Here is a 27,962-nt window from a genome sequence, read left to right as displayed (position 1 = left end):
CCAACCTCCACAACTAGCCTTCCAGAAGAGTCTTTGGTTTCAACCCTGCCCCTTCACTGGTTGGCTGCTATGACGGCTGAGACTGTCCTGGAGCCCTGCACCAATCATAGGCCTGTACTTGCACCAATCACAGGCCTTCAGCCACTATATAAGTAGCTCCCTACACAGTTCTCTGGTTAGTCTAGGAGGGCTCCCTCCAGTGTACTGACTTGTCCTGTGCTGCAGCACAAGCCTTGTTAAAATACTCATTTTGGTAGTCCCGTAAACCTGCTCTTGATTTATTTTGTAGTTGGGGTGTGCATCAAGAGTCCCGTAAATCTACTTGGGATTCTTATCCTGAGTAATGAGGACAGAGTGGTAGGTTCAAAAGGAAGAACAACACTAGCTGGTATTCGAACTGAAGAGCTCCAGAGACGGGGAGCCAACAAAGATCAGTAGCAGAGACCAACCCTCGTGTAGATTTGACCTACAGCCTTTGGCACAATCTGGCACTAGATGGCAGAAACAGTAATCAGCAGTGTGCTATGTCAACTGTTGGCATCCAGCATTATCCAGTGACATCAGGACTGCTAGCAGGGCTATGCTTTGCCAGTTCATGATTTCCACCTGACTAAAGCAAAAGAACCCTAAGCTGATGGACAGCATTCATTTAACCATTTCCCTACCAGTTCTTTCTTTCCCTTCCAAGAAACTACTTGCATTCAAATCCCTGGCTCTGGGTTGGTTTCTGGAGAAACTTTCCAATCCAACCACCAAACTCTTGCAGGAGAGGGAGATGAACACTAATGTTAAGGTAAAGGATAAAGATGTATGAAAATCAGGGAAAATGGGGTGTTGCTGGATAAGAAATGTTGGCCATTTTAGGCAGATGAGTCTGGAGGGAGGAAAGGAGAGAGGGAAGGAGGGAGGGAAGGAAATATGAGATCTGTCTGGATAGAAGAACTTAAGGAACACTGCAGTGCTAGGGTGTAAGTTGAGTGGATCAGGCAGGTAGGGAGAGAGGAATCAGTAGAAGCATAGAGAGGCCACTTTTCCCGGCCTTTACTAGAGTTTTGTTTTTCTCCTGCAAGCTGAAAACACAGATTCAATGTTTAGTGTCAAATGGGGCATAGGAACATTAGGATCAGCAGTATAAATCCCTCAAATCCAATTTACTTGTGTTAAGATTGCAATGAATGAAAATAAATGTTAACTCGTGTCTCCTAAATAATGCTTACACCATAAGACTACTGAGATTTTCAAAAGCTAAGTCAAATGAACACTTTCCCAAGAATATCATATTCCCATTATAATTCTCCATTCTCTTCCCTTTTGCCTGGAGAAATCTTAGCATTGGCCCCCAAACAGCCTGTTAATGTTTAATGATTTGCTAATACAACCCACCCGGAACTACCCAAGAGCAATCTGGAACAGAAAGAAAAAATTCTATTTTTAAACTGCCAGCAAAAAAGATTCTACCTGTGAAACTGTACGATAGAAGCTGTGCACATCCAATATCTGAAAGAGCTACCGTTGGTATGAATAATTCAGAAACAGCTCCAGACAAATGATCCTGGGATTATATGGAAATAGAAAAAAACCCCAGAGTCTGCTGCTCCTTTTATTAAAGCCTGGTTCGCATTGAACACTGTTTTCTCTGGGGTTATTTCTTGTACAAATGAGCAGTCAATAGGGCAAAATCTACCCACAATGGTGCACATGTGAGTGCTGGAAGAGAAGTCATTTTAGTCCTCTATCCATTTTTACCTTGTAAATTATTAACTAATGTGGATTGGGTAAAAATTAAAAGTAAGCAAATTAGTCTTCATTTGTTTATTTTAATTATTTAGTGGGCTTCATTACAATACATACAGGAGGGTGAAACTTTAAATATCTGCTTGCCACACAAATATGACACAATTAAGAACTGCCAAAGGTGCCATACAAAAGTTAAATAAATCAGCTTCTTCAGTTACCCCAATGACATGACTGGCATAATGCTCCATCCTCACTTTGTTAATTATGGCATTGCTGTCAGACTAAATCAGAGCCACCTGAAGGAGATACAGTAGGTATTAGAATTTCCCTGAAATCTGAAACTGTACACAACTTTTAACATTATCTTAAATGGAAGCACTTGTAAGAAAAATCCATCTCTTACAATCACGTTTTGCTCTCAATATGTAAAGCCATTAGGTAGGGGTGATTTTACAATGTCAAAAGGAATGACTTTGATGGTAAAGGAATCCTTGATAAGAAATTTCACTGCCATTAGGAAAAGATGCTACCTGTAAGAGGTAAAAAGGACTTTCAGTTTCAATGAATTTAAGTTAATGGATCAGTTTATACTAAAAAGATGTCAGTATATGAGAGCTATCAGGTAAAATGAGCTCAGATATTTAAGCACATGTCTTGTAGAGTCTCTCAAAAATGTCTTAAATGGAATTTTCACTTTGTACATAAAATAAACAAATTAAGAACAGATGTCAGGAAATAGTATCAGGGATGTCCATTTATTACTCATGCCAATGAGCACATTTATTTACTTCACACATCATCTTTCAAAATACTCATATTACAACAATTATGTGGGACAAATTAGGGCAAAGTGAAAAAAAAGGTAAGAAAGAAGTAATGACCCAGAAAGGAGGGCCATACATTTTTATACAAGATTTCAAGTTTGGCTGTGAGAATTGTAGCAGCCAAAAATAAAGAGAAAACATGATTAATTAAAAGATTCATGAATCCATGGGAAATAAAAATAGTAAATATAGCCAAGTAAACTCCTTTCTAAAGTTAGGTGCTAATTTATTTAAACAAATGAAGATACCAGATTTTATATAACTGCTATAAGTTAGTGCTCTCAAGATGTAGCTTGCATTTATCTGAATTAACTGGAGTACTTGGAAAAACAGTTTGTTGGATCTTATCATCAGAAGTTCTCATTCAATAGGTTTAGGATGGAGCCCAATAATTTATATTTTAAACAAATTCCCAAGCATCTATGATGCTCCTAGTTCAAAGATTGTACTTTGAGAATCACTTGTATAAATGGATTTCTTAGCAGAAAGACTAATAAAAAGGTTCACAATGCTACAGTTCTTTCACTATAGTAAGTGTAACTGTTTATTGTGATATGTCAACTTTACTGGAAACAGAAATGCCTAGCAGATTAGTAACTCACAGTACTGGCTGTGTCTCTAGGTTGTTTCCACAGATGATATGTAGGCCAACAAACTGAGGAGGGAAAACCCACCCTGGTTGTGGGTGGCACAAACCAATAGGTTTGAGGTCTGAAGGAATAAAAAAAGGAAATAAAAGAGGTATCTTCATATTTTAGGAGCTTCAGTCTGCTTGGGCTTCTTTTGCTTTGGTCTTTGATGCTATCACCTTTGGTCATTGGTCTCTAGGGTCTTCAGATTTCCAACTCAGACTCACACTAGTGACTCACCAGTGACCTTCCGGGCCTTCAACCTTAGACTGGTGCTACATCCTTGATCCATCTTATTCTTCAGTTTCCATCTTCTTGGGCTGAGCAGCTACTGGATTCTCCAGATCTCCAGGATGCAGATGTGACCATTGTGGATTCTCCCATCTCTGATCTTGTAAGCCTACCTAATAAATCCTCTTGCATAATTATACATATATTTCTATCAATTTTGTTCCCCTAGAGGACCCTAACCATTAGAGTAAGCATACTTGGAGACCATGCCAAACAATTTATAAAAAATTTCAGAGAGAGATTCAGATGTAAAAATTGTGTAGGCAAGACAACCATGAAGAATTCATATACTAGTTGGCTCAAAATAAACTGAGATAATTGACAAATTGAATAATAGTAATTATTTTGCAATAATAATTATTATGGGATTTCCTTCTCCTTAAGGTGCCCTCCCCTAACCTAACCTTCACAAAAATAAAGAAAAATGGCAAGCTTCACTGAGATTTGTCTAAGGTCATAGTCATTTTGCAGGAGAATGTTCCAAGGTCTAGGTCAATCTCAATATCCTATTAAGAATATAAAATTCTGAAAAAGAGGACAAGTACCTCAAAGAAATTGAAATTTGTTCTCTGGAGGTCTTGAATTTTCTACCTTAATTTGAGAACATAACTTTTATTCCATCTCAAGATAGATACCAGGAGAAGATGAGGAGCAAAGACCATGACTGAAAAGCATAAGACTCAGAGTCAGCTAATCAAGTCCTTACAATCTCCTGAAAGTGACAGTCTTTATACCTGAATGGATATTTTAAGCAAGTGCAAATTCCAGAAGCAAATAAAATCATTTCCTTTTGCATTGAATAAGTGTTTCTATCTTACCACCCTTAAATTAAAGGAATTCAAATAGAACTTTGTTTTTATATGAATGCTTGACTCTAGTAAAAATTAGCATAAATTCCACATTGATGTATTAAAGGGAAAGTACCCATTGTGAAAAGTGAATGTAACATTCTCAAGGCTAAATCCTGACATTGAATGCAAAATGTGACTTAATTCATAGATGGTGGAAAACTCTGAGATATAGCCTTTGTTCATTTATTTTAATAAATTACATTAATTTTAATTATTTATGATAATCCTTCCAAGTGTACTTTTAATTGTAGTGAAGTCTTGACAAAGCTGAGCCCAACTGACAGATCTTGACTATTTAATCTTGGTTAAAAAATGTGATGAATCACAGAGTTCTCTGTAAGAATTATATAGTTTATGAATTAATGAAATAAGAATTAGCATATTTTCCTTTTGTCTGAGGCTGGTTTTTTACACAATTTCAAAATATATTTTGAGCCACTATAGTCTTTTTCAATTCTAATATCTGCTTCTATTGAATATTTTGGCTTAGAGGTTTTGTCCTGACAGATGAGAAATCTCAGGTCCCTGGAAGTTAAATGACTTGTCTAAGGTTAAACATAGAGCAATGCCAAGGCCAGGCTTGAGAAAAGAGTGGACCCTTGATTTTTACGCCTTACCATCAGTGATGCTAATCTTGTTTGAGGGCATGGTTAAGGGACAGCTGTACTCTGATGAGAATGAGTTTACAACCCTTCTCCTAATTCTTTTATGTGGTTGAAATCTAAATGAAAGCTTCAAAGGCCATAGGCAAGGAAGAAGACCTTAAAAATAGTGTCTGTGACTGTTCCTTGCTTAGCTTTCTATTCTATTGCATTTTCAATGTCTCTTCTTTTTTTTACACTTTGATTTAGAGCAGCACCAAATGCTTATTTCCAAAACCTTCCTCCTTCCAACCTTGCCTCCACCTAAATTAATCCATCAATTTGCCTTACACTGAAGCTTGGGCTACTATCATGGCAAATTGAACCACAACCTTCCAAGGGCTGGTGATGTGATAGAAGAGGAGAGAGTGTTTCTGCAAATGAAATCAGTCTCCAGGGTGTAAAGGAGGTCCACATCATGGTCCCTTTTTAATCACAGTTGTCATATTTTCCACAATTCTTTTCTCCTCCTTTCTACCTCAATCTACTTGGAAAGAGACATTTACCCATATTTTGTCTCCCAAATCTCCTTCATGCAGCTTTCCTTCACACAAAATGGCACTCAGTGGTTCTGATGACTATGGTAGGATGATAAAGTATCTGCACTAGAGTGATTGTGGGTTTAAACTCTATCCTATTCCAGGTTATAATCACTTTGAGGACAGAGACTACTCAGCTCTGCATCCCTAACTGACCGAGATGTTGCCATGCATGTAGTTGATGCCTAATAAACACTTGTTAAATTTATTAATATTTATTGAATTTATTATTGTATATCTACAGCCTGGTATAAAGGATCAGCAAACTTTGTTGAATGAAAAGATAGATGGAAAGCTTTACCAGCAAATGAATAAACGATCAAATACACAAAAGCAAATGGTTGAATAAACAAAAATGCATTGATTCATCCACTTTTTCTACAGATAAGATTTTATACTAGCCTTCCAGAAAACACATTTAATAAAGCATAATCAAAGGAACTATTTTAAGAATCAAAACGTTTCTGGTCATGAAAATTTTTAAAAATTCGTAATCATTTTTCCTGTAAAAAAATCTTCAGAAATATTTAAGACTACTTATGATACATTTTGTTACTGATGTGATAAAAACACTTCACTATTTCTTAAATATAAGTGATTGTGAGCACTATTGATAAATTAATAGTAAGCTGTGAAGAAGATATTTGACTCTGTCCATGGGCAGATAGGCCATTAATGCCTTCTTCCACAGCCTGTCATTCTTTTTGCTTGGTTTGAACCCCTTCTCTTCAACACACCCTTTTCTCTTCATTTCCTGTCTGTATTGGTAGGGAATCACTATAGCAACAATCTGAAATAAATCAATTCAGTTACTATTTTCTAGATGTTACAGCTTTGTTCAGAGGTCAGATTTCAAAGGAAGCAAAAGACTGAGATCCTGAGAGATGAAGGAGGCAGAATTTCCTGCTAACCTGGATAACACCAATGAAAGGAATCAGAAGGTGATCTCATCGCTTCAATCTCAGGTGAGACAGTGACAAAAACTAAAGAAAAGAATATGATCACTCAGATGCACTCTCCTTCTGAGGAGACTTTTAATCATCTGTTAACAGTACCAGAAGAAACAGTAGAAACTATTTAAGTAAATTAAAAGGGGACAAACATTTTCTTTATTTGAAATAAGGCCATTTCTTCATAGCTGATTCTTTTTAAGGATAAATAAATTCCCTTTAATGATAAAAGCCATTTATCTATTTTCTCCTATAATAGTGAAGTTGTCTTTTCTACTCAAAAAAGCCAGCAAGATCTTGCAACATCTTACCTGTATTACACTATGATTTTAAATGCAACAGGAAATGTGTGTGTGTGTGTGTGTCTGTCTGTCTGTCTGTCTTTGTGTGCAGAATATACCAGTGAGGTTAAAACACAGATTAGAAGTCAAGAGGTCAGGTTGTAGTTCAATCATTCTGCAATGTGACCAGAAATAGTCACTTTATGTCTCTGATCCTCAATTTTTTTAACCAGTGAAATAGGCTAATAATATCTGTCCATTTACCTTGTTGGGTTTTGTGTGAAGACCATTAGGGGGAAAAAAACGTCAACTATAACCATTCTACCTGTGTTCACTACCAGAAGTCTTTATAATTCGTAAATCATGCCAAAGTTTTGCCAGCTATTCTGTGCTTGTACAAACAAAACCAAGTCTAGTATGATTTCCCATAATTGAAGACTCTTTAGATAGTTATAATACATAAGGATTGTAAGAATGAAGGATCAGAAACTTGGGTTCAGTTCTAGATCTATAAGTGAATAAATGGGGCCGAGCATTCAGTTCAGTGGTTCTGCCACCTCTCTTGCAAGTGCAAGGTCCCGAGTTCAATCCCCAGTACCAAAATAATAATAATAATAATAATAATATATGTGAATAAATGTGCATGCATGTGTGGGTCATCTCACCTATAAGAGCATTGATTTCCACCCTCATTTCTTCTGTGCCTGGCTGGGTTTGAGTGTTTGCATTCCTACCAAATTCATACTGAAAGCTAAGCCTCAATGGATTAGCATTAACAGATGAGGACTTTAGCAAATGATTGAGTCATGAGGGCTCTGCCCTCATGAATGAATTAGTGCTCATATAAAAGGACCCCAGAATACAGCATCAATCCTTTGGCCTTTTAGTATCTCTTACCATGTGATTACATGGTATTCATCCACTCTAGAGGTTTCAGTATTCAAGTTGCCATCTTAGAAGCAGAGAGGAACCCTGATCAGACACCAAACCTGCCAGTGCTCCACAACTGTGACAAACAACTGTACCTTTTCTTTATGAATTACCTACTCTCTATCATTTTGTTATAGTAGTACAGATGGATTAAAATATACCTCCTGGTTCCAATATTCCTAAAAATCCCAGTAAAAATTGACTAGCTAGAGTTTTAAAGTAAACACCTTTTCCTATTTATTTTGGAGATGATCATTTACATGTGGCAATTCACAACTCTCTGCATTCCCCCAATCTATGAAGATCACACAGGCGACTACTGTTCAGCTTTCCTTCCCTATATATGGCCTGCTTCCCTGAGAATAATGACTAATGTTCTGAATTTAGCAGCCAGATAAAAAGTACAGTGTCCATGCATCCTTGTGGTGTGGTGAGGAGGGAATATCATGTGACATGATGTAGCACATAGGAAAGAGCAATGAGATAAACAGGAACTGAGTGATAAGGGCAAAGTCAGCATGGAAGAAGAAATTCTTCTAGGAATGCAAGATAAGCTATGAAGAGGTTCAGCTGTCTCAAGAACAGAAAGAAATCCAAAAAAAAAAAAAAAAGAACAGAAAGAAATCTAAGATTTTGTGGGGCTCAGCAGAGCTACTTAAGTGGAAGAAATACTAATAAAGATTTTATTTGAGCTCTGAGTTTTAAAATGTGACCCTGCTCTGGACCATACAAGCTGTGAAGGTGCTGTAAATATCTCTCTCATATCCCACCATTGACTATGTGACACTGAAATGGTGATCAGTATTTTTTTCCAAAGATAAATTTCTTTTTCCAGAGGTGATGTGTGGGGATAAGGTAGTTTATTAACAAATGCAACAATATAGCTAAAACAGTTTGTCTCAATGGGATTAAATCTGGTATTTTCACCACAGTCATTTTGAGCGTGATGACAAACAAATGTCCACTTAATGACCAAGGCCTACTACATGGTAATTATGCAAATATATATCAAAGACTTCTACACACCAATTGTCAGACTCTCTCAGCCTGCGTCTATGTAACATAAAAAGACAAATGTAATGATTAAATCCTTAAGACTATAAAAAGACAGTGAAATGTGAGAAAGCAAAACTTACAGATTTTTGGCTATTATTTGGCAACACACTCCAAAAATAAAATAAAATAAAATAAAATAAAATACCTGCCTTTCTCAGTACATAGCCTCTAAGTGACAACTCCTCTCTGCTTACGCACTTACTATCATCAATATCTAAACAGTACAGCTTTCTCCCTGACAGTCCTGTGGCCATGAATGCCTGCTGTGAAAAATGCAAGATCCCGCATTCTCAAGAGATACAACCAACAAGGAGATTTCACTTCTTAATAGTACATGAGAGCCTGTAGGTAATAGGCTGAACCATGACCAGTTCCCTACAAAGTCATAGGTTTTTAATGGTGGCTACAAACTGAAAAACAAAATGGAATTAGATATTTATCCTCCATTTCAAGGAATTGGGACCATCCATTGTTCCAATGGAAGAAACAGAACAACAATGTAATTAATCTACAGAGGCACTGCAGGTGAGGACTCTGCAAAATTAAAGGTAAGTGATTACTCTGTGCCTCAAGTTATTCAAACCAATGGAATATTTAACAGACCATAGGAGAATACCAATCCTTTATTTATCCTTAGGAGACAAGTTTCTTGGTACAACTCAAGCTGATTAAATTGTGTGTACAATAATGACAGGGGAAGAAACATCCTAATATGTTAGCATAAATGTGTTCCCTAAAAGTAGATAAATTCATGACTTAATAAAATTAAAGACCAAATATATGACACGTCTTGAAGTGATTTTAGCAAGACCTAACAGAATGCCTCAGCAGTGAGTGCTCAGGTGATTTGGAAGAAAAATGTGGCTTCAGATGAGATCAGGCACGTTCAGGGTGGTATAGCCATAGGTGGCTTTAGTTAGCACTGTCATTCCAAGATCGTGCTCAGCACCCCTATAGCATCCTGCTCTTGTGCCAAACTCTTTCACATTCTGTGTTTGTTATTAGGTGTCTCATTAGAAGCAACCTAAATGATTTAGCACCATGTTCTAGCCCAAAATCTACAAAGTGTGACATCTTATATTTGGCATCATTCAAAATCTAGATGATACTAGAGGCTTATAACAAACCCAGTGTGACCTACTGACAAGTACATACTGCCTCTCTTTTGTTCTCCATCTACATTGCTCTTCTTTGGTCTTTTCTTTCCTATTAGTGGGATTCCTGGGGCTGCTAAAAGCACATGGAAGGGTCACTAGGTTTGGAGTCAGAAGGATTTTTTCACTGTAATCTTAAAAATAATGTCATTATATATTTGTTCAAATGCATAGACTGTACAGTACTGACCATGAACCTTAGTTAAATCATGGACTTTGGGTGTTAAGGAGAGGTGTTAGTGTAGTTTATCAACTGTAACAAATGTCCCACTGCAGTGCAGGATGTTGATAGAGGGAAAGCCTATGTATAGGGGCCAACAGAGGAATGTGAAAAGATTGTACTCTCTGCTAAAATGTCTATGTCCCTAAAGCATCTCTAAAGAGTAGTCTGTTAAATTTAAGTTTATATTCTATGATTTTCAGTGACTTTTGTGCTCAGGCAGAAGACTCGGGTTTGGCTTCTGGTCCTGTTCATCACTGAGTATGGGACTTCAGATGCACCTTTGCTATAGTAATTTTCATTAGTGAAATGGGCCCCAAAATGAATCCTATATCTAATCCTCAGTCAATCTATGAGGTATCTGTAGGAAAATACTGAGCACAGGGCCTCAGAGAGACCATAAGGTCTCAGTAAATATGTATTCAAAGCCCACCTTATTGCCAAGTGATTCAAATAGCGACAAGTGGGTGAGAAAGATCTTTCCATTGAGCAGCATGGCCCACAGGCATCTCACTACATTACTGCTGGCTTTTTGAGTGTCTTAGCAAACCCATAGGGCATTTTTCCTATGGTAGTCACAGCAATCACCCCAATAGTTGGTAATGTGCTGCTGAGCAGGGGCAGTCCATCAAGACAGGACTTTGGCAAACAGACTTCAGCCTGAGGGAAAGGGCAGTGAGCTAGATCTCATGAAAGGGAACCATTTGGCTACTTGATAGTGAAGATATGTGTAAATAATGAGAGAAAAAGAAACTGTCCATGACACATGGTTAAGAAGTTGGGATACATCCAACTCTTTCAGTCTCATAGTAAAAAGACTTACAATATGCTATCAAACAAAATGTATTTTTCCAAGTAAATTTGTTTTTTAATATAGTCCTTTTAAAAAGGAAATAAACATAAAAATAATTTAATTCATTTCTGTTTAAATTTTGTTCTTTCAGGACCAATGTGTTGACAGAATTAACTTAGGATTCACTTTTCAACAATATATCAGCACACAGAGATGAACAGAAATCTAACATCTTTTCTATGAAGAACTCAAGAAAGAAGAAATATTTTTTTATTTCATATCCTTTCCTCACTCAGTAAAATCCACTTTATAAAGATATGGATGCATACATTTATTTAAATGCTAGTTTGGCTTAAGAGAATAAAGGTGTCTGTTTCAAAGCATCAGAAAAAAGTTATTTGTCCAATTCTGGGCCAAATGACAAACAGATTGTAGTTCTTGGTTGTCTTCTTGGTCTCAATGTTGGTGGAAAATAATTGCTTTGCAAATAATAATCAATTTTTGACAAAACCTTCAAATTGCTTCTCACCAAATGTACATACAAAATTAGACCTGAAATGTCAGGTTGAATATCAATCTCACATGCAAAAGGAAGAGTCTGGTCTGAAAGCCCCAGAATATACCTATCAGGTAAGGTCCAATGCCCAGAGTAACACAGCAATGCAAGCACATCCACTCAATCAAAGGACACACAAACCAATACACACACAACCACAACACGAGAACCTGTGATGACCAATTGCTCCTCACTTTAGTATGAACCAAACTTACCTAAGATCCTGCTTACCCAAGATTCACTCTTTAATTTAATACAGGTTCATGTGCAGAGAATATTTAAAACAAAAGTTTTATTTTGGAAGAAATATAGGAAAAGCACAGAATTGTAATCTAGAAGAGAACAGGCTTAAACTCTGATTGAACTGATAATATACATAACACCTTGGATAAGTCATAATCTTTCTAAATTTCATCATTTTTTCACATAAGAAAAGGATAATAACATGACTCCAAAGAATTGTTATAAGGATAAAGTCTTGTGGAAAGGACCAAGTGCCCAGCAGATTTCTGAGAACAGGTAGAAAGCTCCCTTTGCATTCTTTGACTCTGACTACAAGTATCCAGTGGAAATATTCACACTAACCTTTGGTCATTGGGAAGGCATGCTGAGACCTCCAGTTCCTGTGAAAAGGACTGGGCCTCAAAGTGCCCTGTGTGGCCTATGGAATACAAACAAGTCATGGAGCATCTCACATAGAAGCAAACTGAAGATAACAGTCGCATTTACTTCCCTGAACTGTGGTAAATATATTAACTGAGAAGATGTCTATAAAATTGATGTCTAAATCCCAAAGTTCTCTTAAAAAGGTGAGTTTTATAATATATAAAGACCAAAAGGCAGATATAAATGGTTATGCTGGATGATAAAAACCCTATGCCTGTTTGTTTTAAAGTTTTCTTGTAAGTTTAACAAAAACCTTATTTTTTTGGTTTAGAGATTTATTATACTTTTTATTGAGAGTTTTAGAGATGAAAAATAGATTTCTGAAAGCAGAGTCATTTGTTGCTGATGTAAGAATCATGTCATTCATAAAATAGGCAATAATAAACTCATGACTTAATCCAAAGAAATCAAGCATGTGATTCTGAACTCAAATAAGGTCAATAAGTAAAAAATAAAGAGCAGCTGAAGATATAGAATTACTTGATAGATGTAAGTAAAGTGCTAAAGCAGAGATAGTGTTTCAATTTTATACTTTTAAAATCATAAGTGTCATAATAAATCTTCTAAAAGCAGAAAATTCAAGGTAAAAGTTTAAAAGATGGATCTTTAAGTATTTTCCATAGACTGATACATGAAGTATTAAGGTCAGATCACTGGCTGTGAAATGTTCTTCAATATTCTTTGTAATCTTAACTCATAAAAAAGTATGAAGGTTACATCAATAGCTCTGTATTATTTTTCAACAACAAGTAAACTTGAATCATATGAAGGATTTTCCAAAGCTTGCTGTATTTCTTAATACCTGTGGTTGATGACATCACATAACACAGAAACATTCTTTCTGGTTGTGCTGCCAGTTCAGATAATGCTTAAAACCCCATGACAGCTTGAGGTATGTGGTTACAACACCTGAAACTCATCCATAGTTCTGCCTTCCCCTTCTTGAATTAAGTAAGTTGCTGGGGTCTGTTTGTTTGTATTCCCACAAGATTTATATGTTAAAATCCTAACTACCAAAATTATGATATTAGGAAATGGGGCCTTTGGGACAAGATTAGAAAGTGGAGCCATCATAAATGGGATTAGTGTTCTGTTAAGAGACCTCAGAGAACTTTCATCTCTTCCAGCACCCAAGGACACAGTAAGAAAACAACTATTTACGGAGTGAACATTCACCAGAGAAATGGGTTGATACTAGACTTTCCAGCCTCCAGAACTGTGAGAAATAAATTTCTGGCTCTTTATACACCACTAAGTCTGTGGCACTTTATTATAACTACCCAAATGAACTACATGGCTGTTTCAGGTAAAATGTAGCAAAAAAGTAATCTCTGAGAGGAACATACTCAAGGCTCCATCAACCAAAACTAGATGTGGGCATGAAGAACATCAAATTTAACTCTAAGTGGAATTCTTCATAAAGGCATATGGTAATTTACTGCTTCTGGTTTTGTGATTTGGAGTCTGCCACATTCTGTAAACAGCACTAGATAACTTATAAAATGGGAAGGATAGTGTCTTTCCATGGGGAGTTATATGAAGAAGCCTAATTTCATTACCAATAAAATTACTTTGTTCTGATGAGTCACAGTACTGACAAAGATGGACAGTTGGTTTAGCATGGAAGTAAAAAACTGACTCTAAAGTCAGGGTTCAAATTCTCAGACCTGCCACCTATGCTATTTTCTTGAAATCTCTTTAACCACTTTCTGCCTTAGTTTCCCCATAAATGAGGATATTAACAGTACCTACTCTATTAGTTTGTGTAGGTTTAACTTAGTTACTATTTTAAAAGTATTTAGACCAGTATCTGGAGCATAGTAAGTTCTACATAAATGTTCAATAAAGAAATCATTATTTCTTACAGACCTTTTACTCAAATGTGCTGCCCATTAAGTTTGCCGCATGTATGCAAGTATAATTTCATGGCTGCCAAAAGTACACATGGCAGAAACTAGTTACATTTCCCTTTCTTCTTGGTCACATAGATGAAATTTCTCACACTCCCTTGAATTTGGGTATGGCCAGTGAAAGTGGGAAGTGATGGGTATCTCTCCAAGCTCAGTCCCAAAAATCTTCCATAATCTTTCTGTCTCCATGGCTTGATACAGATAAACACAGTGTTAAAGTGTTAAAGAAAACAGACCCACAATAGGAAGGAGTCTCATTCTGAGTATCCCTGCAGCTACAGTAAAGCTACACAACCAGGGATTCTCACACTAACCTATTGTGTCAATAGGAAATAAACTGTGTTGAGTGCCTGAGATTTGAGTTTTGCCTTAATCTCATGGTCCAATATTTCTTACATGGGTTTACATACTGAGGCTATATCATGACCTCCAGTGGCAAGAGGGTATAGTTGGGTCAAAATTGGGATTGGGCTAAGGTTAGGTGCCAGGAGAAGTATGGGTGACAAAGCTTTATCCACAAGGGAAACCAGAGTTATGGGTAGGCCAGAGGCGGATACCTAGTGAAGCTTGCAAGAAAAACCAAATCCAAAGGATAAGCACAAAAATCTATGAGAAAATATGAGTCCACAGACAACTGCAGTCAGCACAGTTGTTAAAAGCATAAGAACAATCACCAGTCCAGCTGGCTTCAGATAATTTCTAGAAGACAGCCTCCCTTTGTTGGCCAGTGTTCTTGTTCCAGCAGCACAAACAATCCTAATCAGTAATTTTCTAGGTCTGGCATTTAGTATGATATGCCCAAACATCTTCCCAAGTATATTTGCCTCAGTGCCTATAATCTCTGAATTTCTTATAACCCTTACACAATCTTGTACTTTATTCACATGGAAATGCAATCTGTGTTGGATAACAAATGCTGTCGTAATCAACCCAGAAATCCTGAGTTTGTGTTGCCTTATAAGATCACTTTCCCAACTGGTTGTAGGGATCCAAGAAAAGGGAACATGTTATGAGTAATTTTTGACAATAGGAGGGAGGCTGGCCTTCTGTATAGATAGCTTCTGAGAAAGACAATTTGAGTATATCACTTTTTGGAGAAATTTAGCCATCTGGGTACTAGCAAGCCATCTGTTGAGAATCCCAGATGGACAGAAAAGGCCACTAAAGGGAAGGATATACTTTTTGTTTAAGCATCATTCTGGTCACTTTTCTTTTTCCATGACTTTCCACAAGCAAATTGTCCTAAATGCTTAGTTTAAAAAGCTGAAATGATTCATGCAAAGGAGTAGACTCTGGATTTGCTGAATGTTGGACAGACTTATAGATAGCTCTACAGTGATCCTCACCTCTTCATGTTTACACCTCCGTATAGTCATTTCCCTTTGAGAATGGAAAGGACTTATGACTTGCTTCTAACTTACATAATATAGCTAAGGTAATAGAGTATCATTCCCATAATTATGTTTTGGTATATAAGACTGTGTTGCTAACAGTCTAACTCCAGAGCCTCTCCTTGCTGACTGGATGAAGGAAGCAGACTATTCCTATGCAGGAATGTGAGAATGCTAGTATGTCAAGGGACTGCAGGCAGCCATGAGAGCCCAGGGCAGCCTTCAGCTACAAGCGGGCAAAATGGCAGGGTCCTCAGTCACAAGAAAATGAATCCTGCCAACAACCTAAATGAGCTCATAAAGAAGATTTCCCTAGTCGAGACTACAGGTAAGAATGTGACCTGGTACACACCTTGATTGCATCCTGGGAGACACTAAACAGAGGGTCCATGTAAACAATGCTTTGACTCTTTACTCACAAAAATTGTGGAGTAATAAATGTGTTGTTTTAGGATGTTAAGTATGTGGTAATTTGCTACACAGTGATAATCTAATATACTCTGTTAATAGAATCAATGACCTCAGATGCCTTCCATTTTAATAATGTTACTTTTGTAATGTTACTCTTGTAATGTTTCCCTTGAGACATTAGTGGGGCCCTCGTACAGAACCTTACCTAACAGACTCCAGTGATGTCGCTACCTTTTAGAGCTTTCAATGATAATAGCCCGCTGCTATACGTGTGGCATAGATTTGCCACCATTGGATCGTACATAGCAACTTTACCAAAACCTTGTCTCAAAATGAAAAACAAAGACCTGGGGATGTAGTTCAGTGCAAAGGTCCTGAGTTCAATACCCTGTAATGCACACACATGTACACCCACACATTTCTACCACTTCTATTGTCCTCTATACAGGTTTACCTATTCTTTTTTTTTTTCTGTTATTGGGGACTGAACCTAGGGTCTTGCTCATGCTATGCATACAGTCTACTACTGAGCTACACCCTCCATCCTTGAACAGGTTTTAAGGTTCTCAGAGGTCTCATGTATTTTGCTCTTCAAGGTCTCAGCTCACATCATATAAATAATAGCATTTACACTCATGTCACATATTAAATATAATTTTCTCTGCAGGAAAATTAAAATGAAATTTTTTATTTACAATTTTGCCTTGAAATTAATTGGCTCAAAATGTCATTTAATTTAGAATGTCAATGATTTCTTGGCAATTACCATGCATACTTGGAAATCTGTGAAAGAAAATAATATCACCTTCAAATGTTTTCCAAGATAATGAAATTTTTATAAATAATAAATTGAACAATTAATGAAGCTGACATAATGTTAGTTTAGGAAATGTTTAATTAAATATTTATTAATTTAATTTTTGTAGGGTCCACTAAGAATTTTGGAGCCAATTGTTTCTTATTCAGATCTCAATCTGTTCTGTTTTCTCCTGAGAACCTCATATATCCTGGGCTCTGTGCCAATACCTGATGAATAAAAGGGCCTGATTTTTTGCATACTTCCCTTCTTTTTAAATTTATAATTTTTCATATAAGCAAATGTCATGAATAGGTCAAAAACATCATCATTAAAGAAAAGGGAGAGAAAGGAATGTACACATGCAAATGCAGGGAATGTAGGGAAAATTGCAACCAAAGATAATAGCTCTCAGAGTGAGTTAGCTGAAAACAAAAACAAAGAAAGTACACTCTCTCTTTTTGTCTATCTCTATCACACACACACACACACACACACACTAGGATTTTCTTAATTTTAAACCATGGATTATGTGATCAGTGTTCTTATATTTCTGTTTTTCTTTCCAAAAACATCAGTGCAAACATCAATATTTCTCTGCTTAATGTCCTGAAGTCAATAGCAATAATTAGATTATAGTTCTGAATTTATTATTCCTAAAAACTAGAAATGACATATTCTCAAATGAGTAAGGCAGTTCCTAACTTTAATCTGCTCTCAATTGCTTTTTCTGTTAGTAAGGGGGAATTCATGATTAGTAAAGCTTCTTCCATCTCTAAAATCCCAGGAGTCTATGTGTCCAAGGACAAGAAATAGATTTGAATTAGGCCCTAAATACCAGTAATCACATTATGTGTTTCACAGCTTCATTATTCACCAATCTTTCTCTTTCTGAAAATTATATAATAAAAATTCACTTGTGATTACCACAGGAGATGTTGTAAAATTAATTTTTCTTAGTAACTTTGAGAAGGAGGAAAAATCTAACCAGAAAGGTCTTCAAATGGGAGCATCTGAATCCATGCCTGAATACAATGGTATAGGGGATGGAGTTCTTTTTCATTTTTCTCCAAATCATATTTCTTAATTACCTGGAGTTTGAAAGGGCTATATTTTGTATAGAAAGGAAATAAAGGACATGATTCCAAGGTAATTTCCAATTCTGATCCTAAATCCTAAACAAAACAACAGAATTTTCTCAACTAAAAAACAGGCCATAAAAATTCCAGAAGAAAAATCTGATGATTAACACAAAATTTCCAACATTTAGTACAAAAATATATTGTGTACAAATTGAGGAGGGGGTAAGGGTATATAGATTGCCTAGAAGGGATGACAGAGCAGAATCTGTGGTGGCGTAATCTCTGTGTAGAGGATAAGCTTTGCTTTATTTTGTGTGTGTGTGCTTAGTGTGAACAAGGTGATTTCATGTACAGCATAAGGAAGGAGACAAAGGAAGCTACTCTTTGCACAAAAATGAAGCAAACCCATGTAAAACAAGTGAGAGTCTGAGAACCCCTATTTCTTACTATGTGCCCAATCCAAGGCTAAATAATGTTCATTTATATTTAAATTTAATCTCTTCCCACGTGGTGTACCAGTTGGGATCTCAGAAGGAATAATAAGCTCAGCTGATTCAAAGGAACAGATCTTAATTAAGAGACTACAGAGCTGCAGAGTGGATTACGGGAACCAGGAAGGGGTGATGAGGTACTCTGAGCATAGCAAACTAGGAAGCTATTACCAAAGGAGCCCAATAAAAATGAAATGCAGCTGTCCACAAGGCTGAGTACAAGGAAAGGGGCAAACCTTGCCAGAGAATAGCTATTGAGACAGATAGAGAGCAAGGAAGCACCCCAGCCTCTTTCCCCTCTGCCAATGCCTCCCACTGACCAGTCTCAACAGGCAACCAACTGGCCAGGGAACCTCATAAGAGATTCCTAGAGAAAGAACACTCAGAATAGAAAGTAAAGCATAGCAGAGATTGGAGCAGGGAAGAAGAGACAGTGGAGGGTAACCAGAACACAGCTTTAGGAGAGACAGGAAATGAATGCTTAATTAAATTACAAAAGTTCCTTAATTGACGACTTACATGGTTAATGACTGTTGCAACTTAGGACCAAAGCATGGTGCTCAGACTTACTACCTGCTGCTTGGCCTTCTGATACATTTCTTTTTTTCCCCTAAAGTTCTGTACATCTTGTTTATAGAGCCCCAGTGTCTTTTTTTATACAGTAATGTAATTTTTGTTGATTGTACTGTACAGTACTGTAGTTTTGTATTGTTATACATTATAGTACTGCATGTAATAGTTATGCAAATAAAAGCAAAGCCATCAAGTTGGAATTGCCTTTGACTATTTCTTTGTTCTGAATATTGTAATGAATATACTATATACAATTGCTCACTTAGTGCCCAATTTATTTAATGATCCAGTAGCATGAATGTAACTCAGTCATTAAATGAGGAGCATTTGTAGTCCTTCCAGGTCATACAATCATCACAAAGTGGCTGAACTGGGAACTTGAACCCAAGGTTTCTGCCTCCAAGTATGTGCTCTTTCCTCTATGCTACTCTCAGTGCCTACCTCATATTTACAAACTATTTTCTATTTACCAATTCTTTCGTCTGCTTTACCTTATCTGTTTCCTAGAATAACCCTAAGGGGTAAAAAAGTTAGATTTTAGTTCTGTTTTTACAGATGAAGGAGTTAAGGATTAAAGAACCAATTAACACTTTTCTTCTAAAAGGTAGGTAATAATCAATGGCTTTGATCAAATAGCAGAAAGGAGCAGGCAATAGAGAGTAAGTTAGCAAAATGAAAAAAGATTAAGCAAGGATTTGATGATTTAAAATTTTAAATGTTAAAGGTACTAATAGCTACTTATTATGATAATTCTTATCAAGTTTGCAAATATCTTTCATCATTAGTTTAAATTTCATTTTCCCTAAGAATTTATAAGCAAAGGCAAAAAATTAACATCTAGTTAATTAATTGTTGCTATTTGGTTTTGGGTTTTTTTTTTCATTAAGTTTATTGTTGATATTTGAATGGCATAACTTCTAAAATAGATCATCTACTAATGCTATAGATTTGATGCAAAACCATTCCTTTCTCTCTAGCACTTTAGGAACACAGGCTTGCAGTCTTTGTTATTTAACAAAATTTTTAAAAGTGCTTAATTTTAACAAAAGGGGGTAAGTGATATACAAAAATATCTTAACAAGAAGCATGATTCTACTAAAAAGTCTATTTCTATAAAAAGTAAATCAGATTAGAACATACACTATTCCTACTTCTGTATATTATCTGCATCCACACCCTGCTTAAGTGAAAGTGGTTATTTCTTAGAGATTGGTCTACCCTTGCTCATGCTTAGTATCTGAACCTGTCACTTTCTAGCATTATAGTAGTCATTCTTCAATTATCTGTGAAATAAATCTACACCGAGGAAGTAGAATATTTCACATTCTTTGTGCCAGGAAAAGTACACAGTGTATATTATTTCATCTTCATCTAAAACCTTATGAGGTTGACATCTTCTCATCCCCATTTCACAGATGAGAGAGCAGAATTGATAAAACTAGCAAGTGATGTGGACAGGATGCACTCACGTCTTTAGCCACAATATCAAATACTCTCCAATGCAATGTAACCTTTTTTCCACTCATAAATCTAGATATCACAGACTCAAAGTTTCGCAAAATCCATTATCTTTGAAGTCCAAAGCTCTCCCTAAAACTTCTGCCAACTCCTAATAATGTTCGTTTCATCACATTCTGTTTCTTACATAAGTTGTAAAGATAACAACAATTAGTGTAGACTATCTTGAAGATGACATTATGAAGAAAGATGAGGTACTTACATCACAAAGCTTCCCAGCAAGGGCCAGGGATTTAGCTCAGTGGTTCTGCTGCCTGCCTCGCAAGCACAAGGTCCTGAGTTCGATCTCCGGCACCAAAAACAAAGCTTCCCAGCAAATACCCAAAAATTTCCTATTAAAATTTTCTTCTTAACATGATTCCTGAAATAGTAAGTTGAAGATCTGGAGAATAGATTAGTAGTTTCTAGAGTTAAGAGAAGTAGGAGTAAGATAGTTGTGTATAGAAAGGCAATTTTGTGATGGAACTATTCTGTTCCTTCACCGTGGCGGTGGTCACTGCAGTCTATACATGTAATAAAACTTCATAGAACTAAATTCATATTTACATGCATGTTCATGGGCACACACACATATAACACAGACACAAATACACAAACACACACAGCACTGCATGCAAAGCTGGTAAAATCTAAATGTCAGTAGGCTGTGTCAATGTCAATTTCCTGGATGTGATATTGAACTTCATAGCCAAGGTATTATGACTGGAGGAATCTGGGTGAAGGATACATGGGATATCTCTGTATTACTTCTTAAAATCACATGTGAATCTACAGTTATCTCAAGATTAAACAAAGATCGATATTTCTATATTCTTTATTAGGAAACTCCCTTTTATACCATAACCCTCAACACACTTGACTACCTATTGCTCTCTCTCTGCTCCCCTAAGATTTTCCTCTGGGAATTTCATATCCTTTTCCCTCTGCTATGCAGAGAAACTTGGCCTTTTCCAGCTATTAATCACCAAAGTAGCACAGCCTCATTATGATATTGCTGAGTGATGAAAGAACCCTGCCTCTAGTCAAATTGTGCCACAATCCTCAGAAAGTAATGGTGGTGAAAAGAATGTAGTTTTCAGGTGCAGTTAGATTTGCAGATGATCCTTGGTTGAAAATGGCTAGCCCGATGGGACTAGCTCTGGGCTTCTCAACCTTTGAGTAAAAGCAAAAGACAGACACAAGAACAATTGTCTCACCTCAAAAATCAGCACAGTTTTTGGTGTAAACCAGTTATAATCCCAACTTTTTACTAATTACAGGAGGAGTGAAGTGACTTAATCTCTCGGAAATCTACAAAATGGAAATGTTAATCATTACACCAGAGGCCTATGATTTTTTTCTCCTTTATTTTTCAAATTACTGATAGTATTACTATCGTAGTTTTTTAAATTAAAGTTTAAAATGTATTGTTGCCAGGGATTTAGCTCAGTGGCGCCACATCTGCCTCACAAGTGCAAGGTCCTGAGTTTGATCCCCAGTACCTAAATAAATAAATAAATAAATAAATTTTAAAAAACGTGTTGTCATTTTTACTGAGCATGTGATGAGTTGATATCTGTGGTTGTTTTAACAATAGATAAGATTTTAGAAAATAAAGATAAGGATAAAAAGAAAGACCATTCTAGACTGAAGAAACAGGATAAGCAAAGGCACAGAAGCAAAAGGTATGGGATGTGTGTGTTCAGGAAATAAGGGATCCTCTTAAAACAGGACACATGGGAGTATTAAGAATTGTGCCACAGGTAGGTTGTTTTTCTTTTTTTTAAAAAAAAAAAGATGAATTAGGCTGTATCATTAAGGAAAAGAAACTTACCCTTAAAACATGTAGGAACAAAAGATACCTTGTGTGTTTTAAGTGAAGGAGATAAAGAGTGCTGTGTTCAAGACAGATCTTCCTCAGGGCTGGATGGACTGTTGTATTTGGGAACCTGAAGATGAGAATGGCTCGCAGTGATAGGGCTCTCTTACCATGGCCCAGGCAGGTCCAGGATGGGCAATGCGTCTGTCTAGAAATGTGGAGACATATATGACAACACTATGAGATTGTGGACTATGCAAATGAGACTTGAGAATTCCTACAAATATTATTTAAAAATGTGAAGTCCATATATTCTTAGATAACAGGAGAAGGAAAAACATATTTCTAACTTCCATTTCATTATCAGATAGATGAGAATATTCTTGTCTGTACTAAGTGAAATGACACAGCCAATATGAAAATAATTCTTGATGTCTGGGTTTCTATCCATTCCTCAGGCTCATACGTAGACATATCTATAGTGAATCCTAACATCAGTTATTACTAATTTGCAGCTCTAAAATGTACCTCAAATTCACAACCTCTTCTATTTCTCTTAAAACTGTACTCTCTGGTGATCTCACTTATTGTCCCATGAATTTTAACATATGCTTTCACCTGATAATAAAACAGAACTGACTGTGGTTTATTCAGCCAAATGAATATTTTTTAAAAAATCTAAGTTGCTTTACAGGTTTATGAAGTTGGTAACCAGGAAGCAGTAATTTCAGACATTTCTGTCTACAACCTTTCAAACACATTCTAATAAAAGTGACCATGGTCTCTTTTTAAATAGACAGCAATAATAACTTATGAGAGATCAATGGTAATCATTCATCACATAAATAAGCACTGTAGAGTTACAGAACTCTCAGATTAAATGAGAAGCATTTATTACACTTCTGCATTGCAGCAAAATCTTTGGTACACATTGTACAGAAAACCCAAGGCACCCCCCACTGGTTGTTAATTAAGTGTCATTCCTACTGAGTTAAGAAGCATACAATCAATAGTGTGACTCTATGTTAAAGTTTTAATAATAGTTCAAGCTACATTTTATAATTACTTTTAATAAATTTGATAAAATTCCTCAATTTCCACTCTCTTCACAACTAACATGACTAAATGTACTATGCTTTCTGGGCCCAGGGACAATCTGTCTTTCCATTTCTGAGCTTTAATAAGCACAAGTCATGTGAAATTGATGTTCACTCTGAGAATAATGTACAACTAGGAAGTTCAATCTTGAAACACAAACAGATTGGTTTATGGCTTAAAGAATAAGTACTGCCAAGATTAAAAACAACTACAGTTTCCTGGGCTCTTATTTTGTACCAAAGACCCTTTATAAGCATTTCATGAATGCTCACTGCAAATAAAAATCACTACAACATACAAAGGCATGAGAAAAACAGATATTAGGTGCCTGGCTCAAGTTCCAACAGCTGGTCAATGGAGTCAGAATGCCAAACCCGTGCCCTTTCTAAAATCCACTCCCTCTGTCTAGTGGAAACTTTGTCTACTCACTGGATAAATTAAGGCAGTAAAGGCTCCAGATGAACTTTGGCTTGGACAATATCATATCCACATAGCTATGATGATGCTCTACCAACAACAAACATTCAATACATGCTTGTGAGCTGCATGGAATTTCTTGATACTAAACTAATAAAGTATGCCAACTTCAAGTCCATTTTTCTCACCTCTATGTCATCTAGTTAAACACTGATATTTTATTTGCTCTAGTTTTTTACTTCAGGCAGGATCATGCCAGGCTAAAGATAGGAGCATTGGGGTGGTGGTGTAGTTGTGAGTTGATTGGGGCTAGCTTGGAAGCATTGTATCAAAATATGATGAACAAAGTCTTTAATTAACAAATGAAAACAAATGTAAGCATGTTCCTAGAAAGATCACCTATATCTAGATCCACAGAAAGCCTAGGATGCTTTCAAGGATCTTCAACTGGGCTTTTATCTACTTCTAATTTCTTAGAGTATCATTTTTAGAAAACATCTTGCTTTTTCAACCCAGTTTAGTTCAATTTATTATTAATTCAGAACTCCCCGTATTATGTTTCAAGCAATGAAAATACAAAGATGAATGAAACATGGTTCGTCTCTCCAAGAAGTCTGTGGTCTTGTGAGGCCACAGTCATGTTTTAAACTAACAAACTTTGAAGCCAGTGCTTAACAATGGCATGAGAAATGTGCTGTGACTGCATAGAGAGAAAAATGGGCAATGCTAATCAAAGTTAGCAGAACTCTAATTAACATTTAGTATGTAACAACCTGGGTTCCTTCAAAGTAACTTTCTTGGTTATTCTTCACATTAACCTGGGAGATAAGAATTTCCATCCTTGACTTTTAGATGAGCAGACTAAGGCTCTCAGAAGTGGAATCCCTGGCCTAGCACTGCATACCCAAGGACTGGCAAGGACAGGATGCTCACTTCTCCATTTTAAAGCCTTTACTCTTCCTCTGTCATGATTAACTTTTTCTGGGGAAAGAGGGATCAGAAAACTTTGTGGATGGTAGGAGTGTGAGGGTTTATATGTGGAATTTCAACAGGAGTTTGAGAAAAACAGTTTCTGATGTTTTTCTTTTAGCATAGGTTTTTAAAATTAATTTATAGGTACATTTGAGGTACACAATATAATGGCATTCATCATTGGAAATTTGCACCTTTACATAATCCATCTTGGTTCTTATTTTTCCCCCTTCCCCTGCCCCCCCTTCAATCCCTCCACCCCTCCTTATCTACAAAGACTTTGTTTCCATTTTTTCTTTTTCTCATATTAATTCCATTCCCTTCTTTCTTCTTCCCTACCCCTCCCACTTCTCCTTCCCCTTTGCACCCTTTTTTTCCTATTTCACATTATCTATTATATAGGTTTTTGAGGAAGTTACTATACTGGAAGTTTCAGATTTATCAAGGTCTAAGTGCAGGGAATGTCCCCACTCTCCTGTAGCCGCTGCCTCCTACCCTACTCCAACCTGGTAGAACACTTCTTATAGCACACCTGTGGCTTTGTCTCAGTTGGAGGTGCCTGTGGTGATCCCCTGTACTGTGACTCATTGTTGAGATGGATAGACTGGGACAAATATGAACCCTGGAATTTGAAATGTCATAGCTTTCAAGGACATCCAGAAGGAAAACTTAAGGGCAAGGAATCTGGTCAGAGGACAGGGCACTGGATCTTGGCTATGTCTATTACCAGTTCTGCAACCTTGCTTTTCTAATTAATCTTTTGTGTTTAGAACAGTGTTGAGTCTACAGAAAAACAATGCAAAGATAATATACAGATTTTCCATATACTCCACACCCACTCTCCCCTTTTATGAGCAACTTACATTACTATGATTTATTTGTTACAATTAGTAAAACAATACTGTTTTCTTATTAATAAAAGCTCAGACTTTATTCAGATTTTCCTAGTTTTTACCTAATGTCTTTTCTCTATTCTAAGATCTCATTCAGAATATCACATTGCACTTAGTCATTATGTCTCCATAGGCTCCTCTTGGCCATGATAATTTTTCAGAATTTGTTTTGAAAGACCTTGTTAGTTTTGAGGAATGCCGGTCAGGAATCTGTAGAATGCCCCTCAATTGGGATTTTTAAAAAATATTTTTTCTCATCTTTTGCTAGTGTTTGGAGGACAAAGACCATAGAGGTAATGTGCCATTTCACCACATCACATCAAGGATACATTTATCATTGTGATTTATTGCCAGCTCAGGTGGTGTTTGTCAGGTTTATCCACTATAAATTAACACCCCACCCTCAATACTATATTTGGAAACAAGTCATTATGTGCAACCCACCCCACACTAAAGGATTGGTTACCTTCCTTTTTATGACTTAATTTCCTCATTTGTAAAATTGGAGATGATTAAAAAAATGAACATCCTGAATAGCTTGAGCTTAATGAGTTACTACATGTAAAGTATGACACTGACATGGTTGTTCATACTTTTACTCACCCATTCAACAAACATGTTTTAAGTACCTACTCAGTGCCAGGCACAGAGAAAAGGCATGATGTGCAAAACCAAATGCAGTCTCTGGCCTTATATAACATAGTATGGTCTTACAGGAAAAGATATTAATGAAGTACTCATACAAATAAATGTATACTCAAACAGAGAAGAGTCTCAGTGCTATGAGGGTTTGCTCTAGGGGCACCTTCTTAATTCTACTTTGAAGAGCTAACTGTTAACCTGGCAGCTGAAGGACAGGGACACAAGATTGAGGAAACATCTATGAGAAAAGTATTGTGACAAGATGTAAAGATTAAGGAGGGGAATGGCAAGATGGGGGTCTGGACAGTAGAGAGGGATCAGACCAAGGGAAACCTGTGGGCCACATTTTGAATCCACAGTAGCCATTGCAGAATTTCAATCAAGGAATGAAAGGATTCATTATTAATTTTAAAGACATTATTCTGGCCACAAAGTGGACCAGCATTGGATGGGGACAGAGTAGATGTGAGGAGGACAAAACTACTTCAGTGATTTATGTGGGAAAAATTATAATCTTCACCAGAGAGGTGGCCAGGAAGAAAGGAAAAATGGAGGAACTCTAGAGCTCTTAGTAGCAAACTGAAAATGCCGAGAAAGGGAGCCGTAACTGTGAAGGATGACTCTACTTTTCTGTCTGAGGGACTTGAGTAGCAGGTGATAATATTTAGGGAAAGTGGGACAGTGAAATGAGATAGGTATGAGACACAAGGTGCATGAAAACATGGTGCAAGAATGTAAAAAAGAGGTTAGGAGCCCAGTGGTAAAGGACCCTGAAGACACCTGGAGAAATTTGGACTTCATTCAGTAGAATCTAGAAAGTAGAGGATCCCTAATATTGTCATGGCCCAGGGCAAGAATCTAGGTGAATTTCTAATTTCATAAACCTCAAAGTTTGTGTTCAATCCACCAACTGAGACCCCAGCTTCTCACCCCTCCCATCAGTGCCCTTTCCATTTTTTTTAAAAGAACCAAAGCCTGGAAGGTTAAAATAAGGAATTCTAGAACTTCTGAAGTTTGGTTCTTGAATGTAGAGGTGTGGGGGAGAGCCAGAATTTAGCTCCATGTCCTTAGCCCCTGATCTATCTGTCCCTTCTGTTCTCACCCCAGGATCTACCCTTCACCATAAGGGACCTCAAATGCAAGTATGTGAACACCCCAGCCCACCCAAATATCCACCATCACTATCCCCAGGAGAAGCAGCTCTCCCTTGGCTATCCATACATAAGTACTAGAAGTCAACTGGGAAGCACTATTCAGGGTCCTGAGCATGTGAGGTGAGCTCTAAAAAAGGGTCCTGTGTTCCAGGTAAGCAATGTGAATTCTCCTGTGGGGAAGGCTATGGCTAGAACAAAGTCAAAGCAGGGCTCTCTGGAACATGGGATCTGGGAAAGGCCCCACTACTCAAGTCTGATGGTTAAACTGACTTTAAGTGTCTATTTTGAGTAAAAAATAGTTTACTGGTCATATCAAATCAAATATGCAGCAACTGAACAGAAAAAAATTTTTACAAAAATAAAGAAGTGTTATACCTGGTATTTATTTTATTTCAGCTACATCTCCACTAACATCACTGTTATGCTACCTTGAGCATAACTTACTCACCGCCTGTCACATTTAAAATGTACTCTTTTGAAAGGGGCAAATCTAGTACCCTTACCTTTTCAAATTCAATGACTAACTGATATAAACATTGCTCCCCTCTGAAAGTTCAGATGAAAGAAGAGCCATCATCATAATAAACATCATCACCATTCATCTTAGTAGTAATTACCTATTTGTGCCAAACCCTCTCAAGATTAAACTCTAGTTAAAATGAAGAAAGATGAACAGATTGAAGAATATAGCTTATTTA

General features: G+C 36.7%; 1 protein-coding gene and 1 long non-coding RNA gene across 3 annotated transcripts in view; one reads left to right on the top strand and one right to left on the bottom strand.

The window, feature by feature from the left end:
* The window catches only part of Schip1 (schwannomin interacting protein 1), an 809,964-nt gene that overhangs the window by 738,167 nt on the left and 43,835 nt on the right, over nt 1-27,962 (bottom strand). The gene's annotated exons all lie outside the window — the stretch shown is intronic.
* LOC110347927 (uncharacterized) lies at nt 194-11,284 on the top strand. Of its 2 annotated transcripts, none has more exons than XR_015440909.1 (4): nt 194-793; nt 3,390-3,584; nt 6,336-6,477; nt 11,048-11,284. It is a non-coding gene; the product is annotated as an uncharacterized LOC110347927 (long non-coding RNA). The 2 variants fall into 2 exon arrangements; XR_002392848.2 differs by lacking the exon at nt 11,048-11,284 and adding an exon at nt 9,183-9,278.

Source organism: Heterocephalus glaber, unplaced genomic scaffold (assembly GCF_053883595.1).
Source record: "Heterocephalus glaber isolate CG9 unplaced genomic scaffold, H.glaber_assembly_v1.0 deba00001504, whole genome shotgun sequence".
Classification (NCBI taxonomy): domain Eukaryota; kingdom Metazoa; phylum Chordata; class Mammalia; order Rodentia; family Bathyergidae; genus Heterocephalus; species Heterocephalus glaber.
This window is presented reverse-complemented; position numbering and strand designations above follow the sequence as displayed.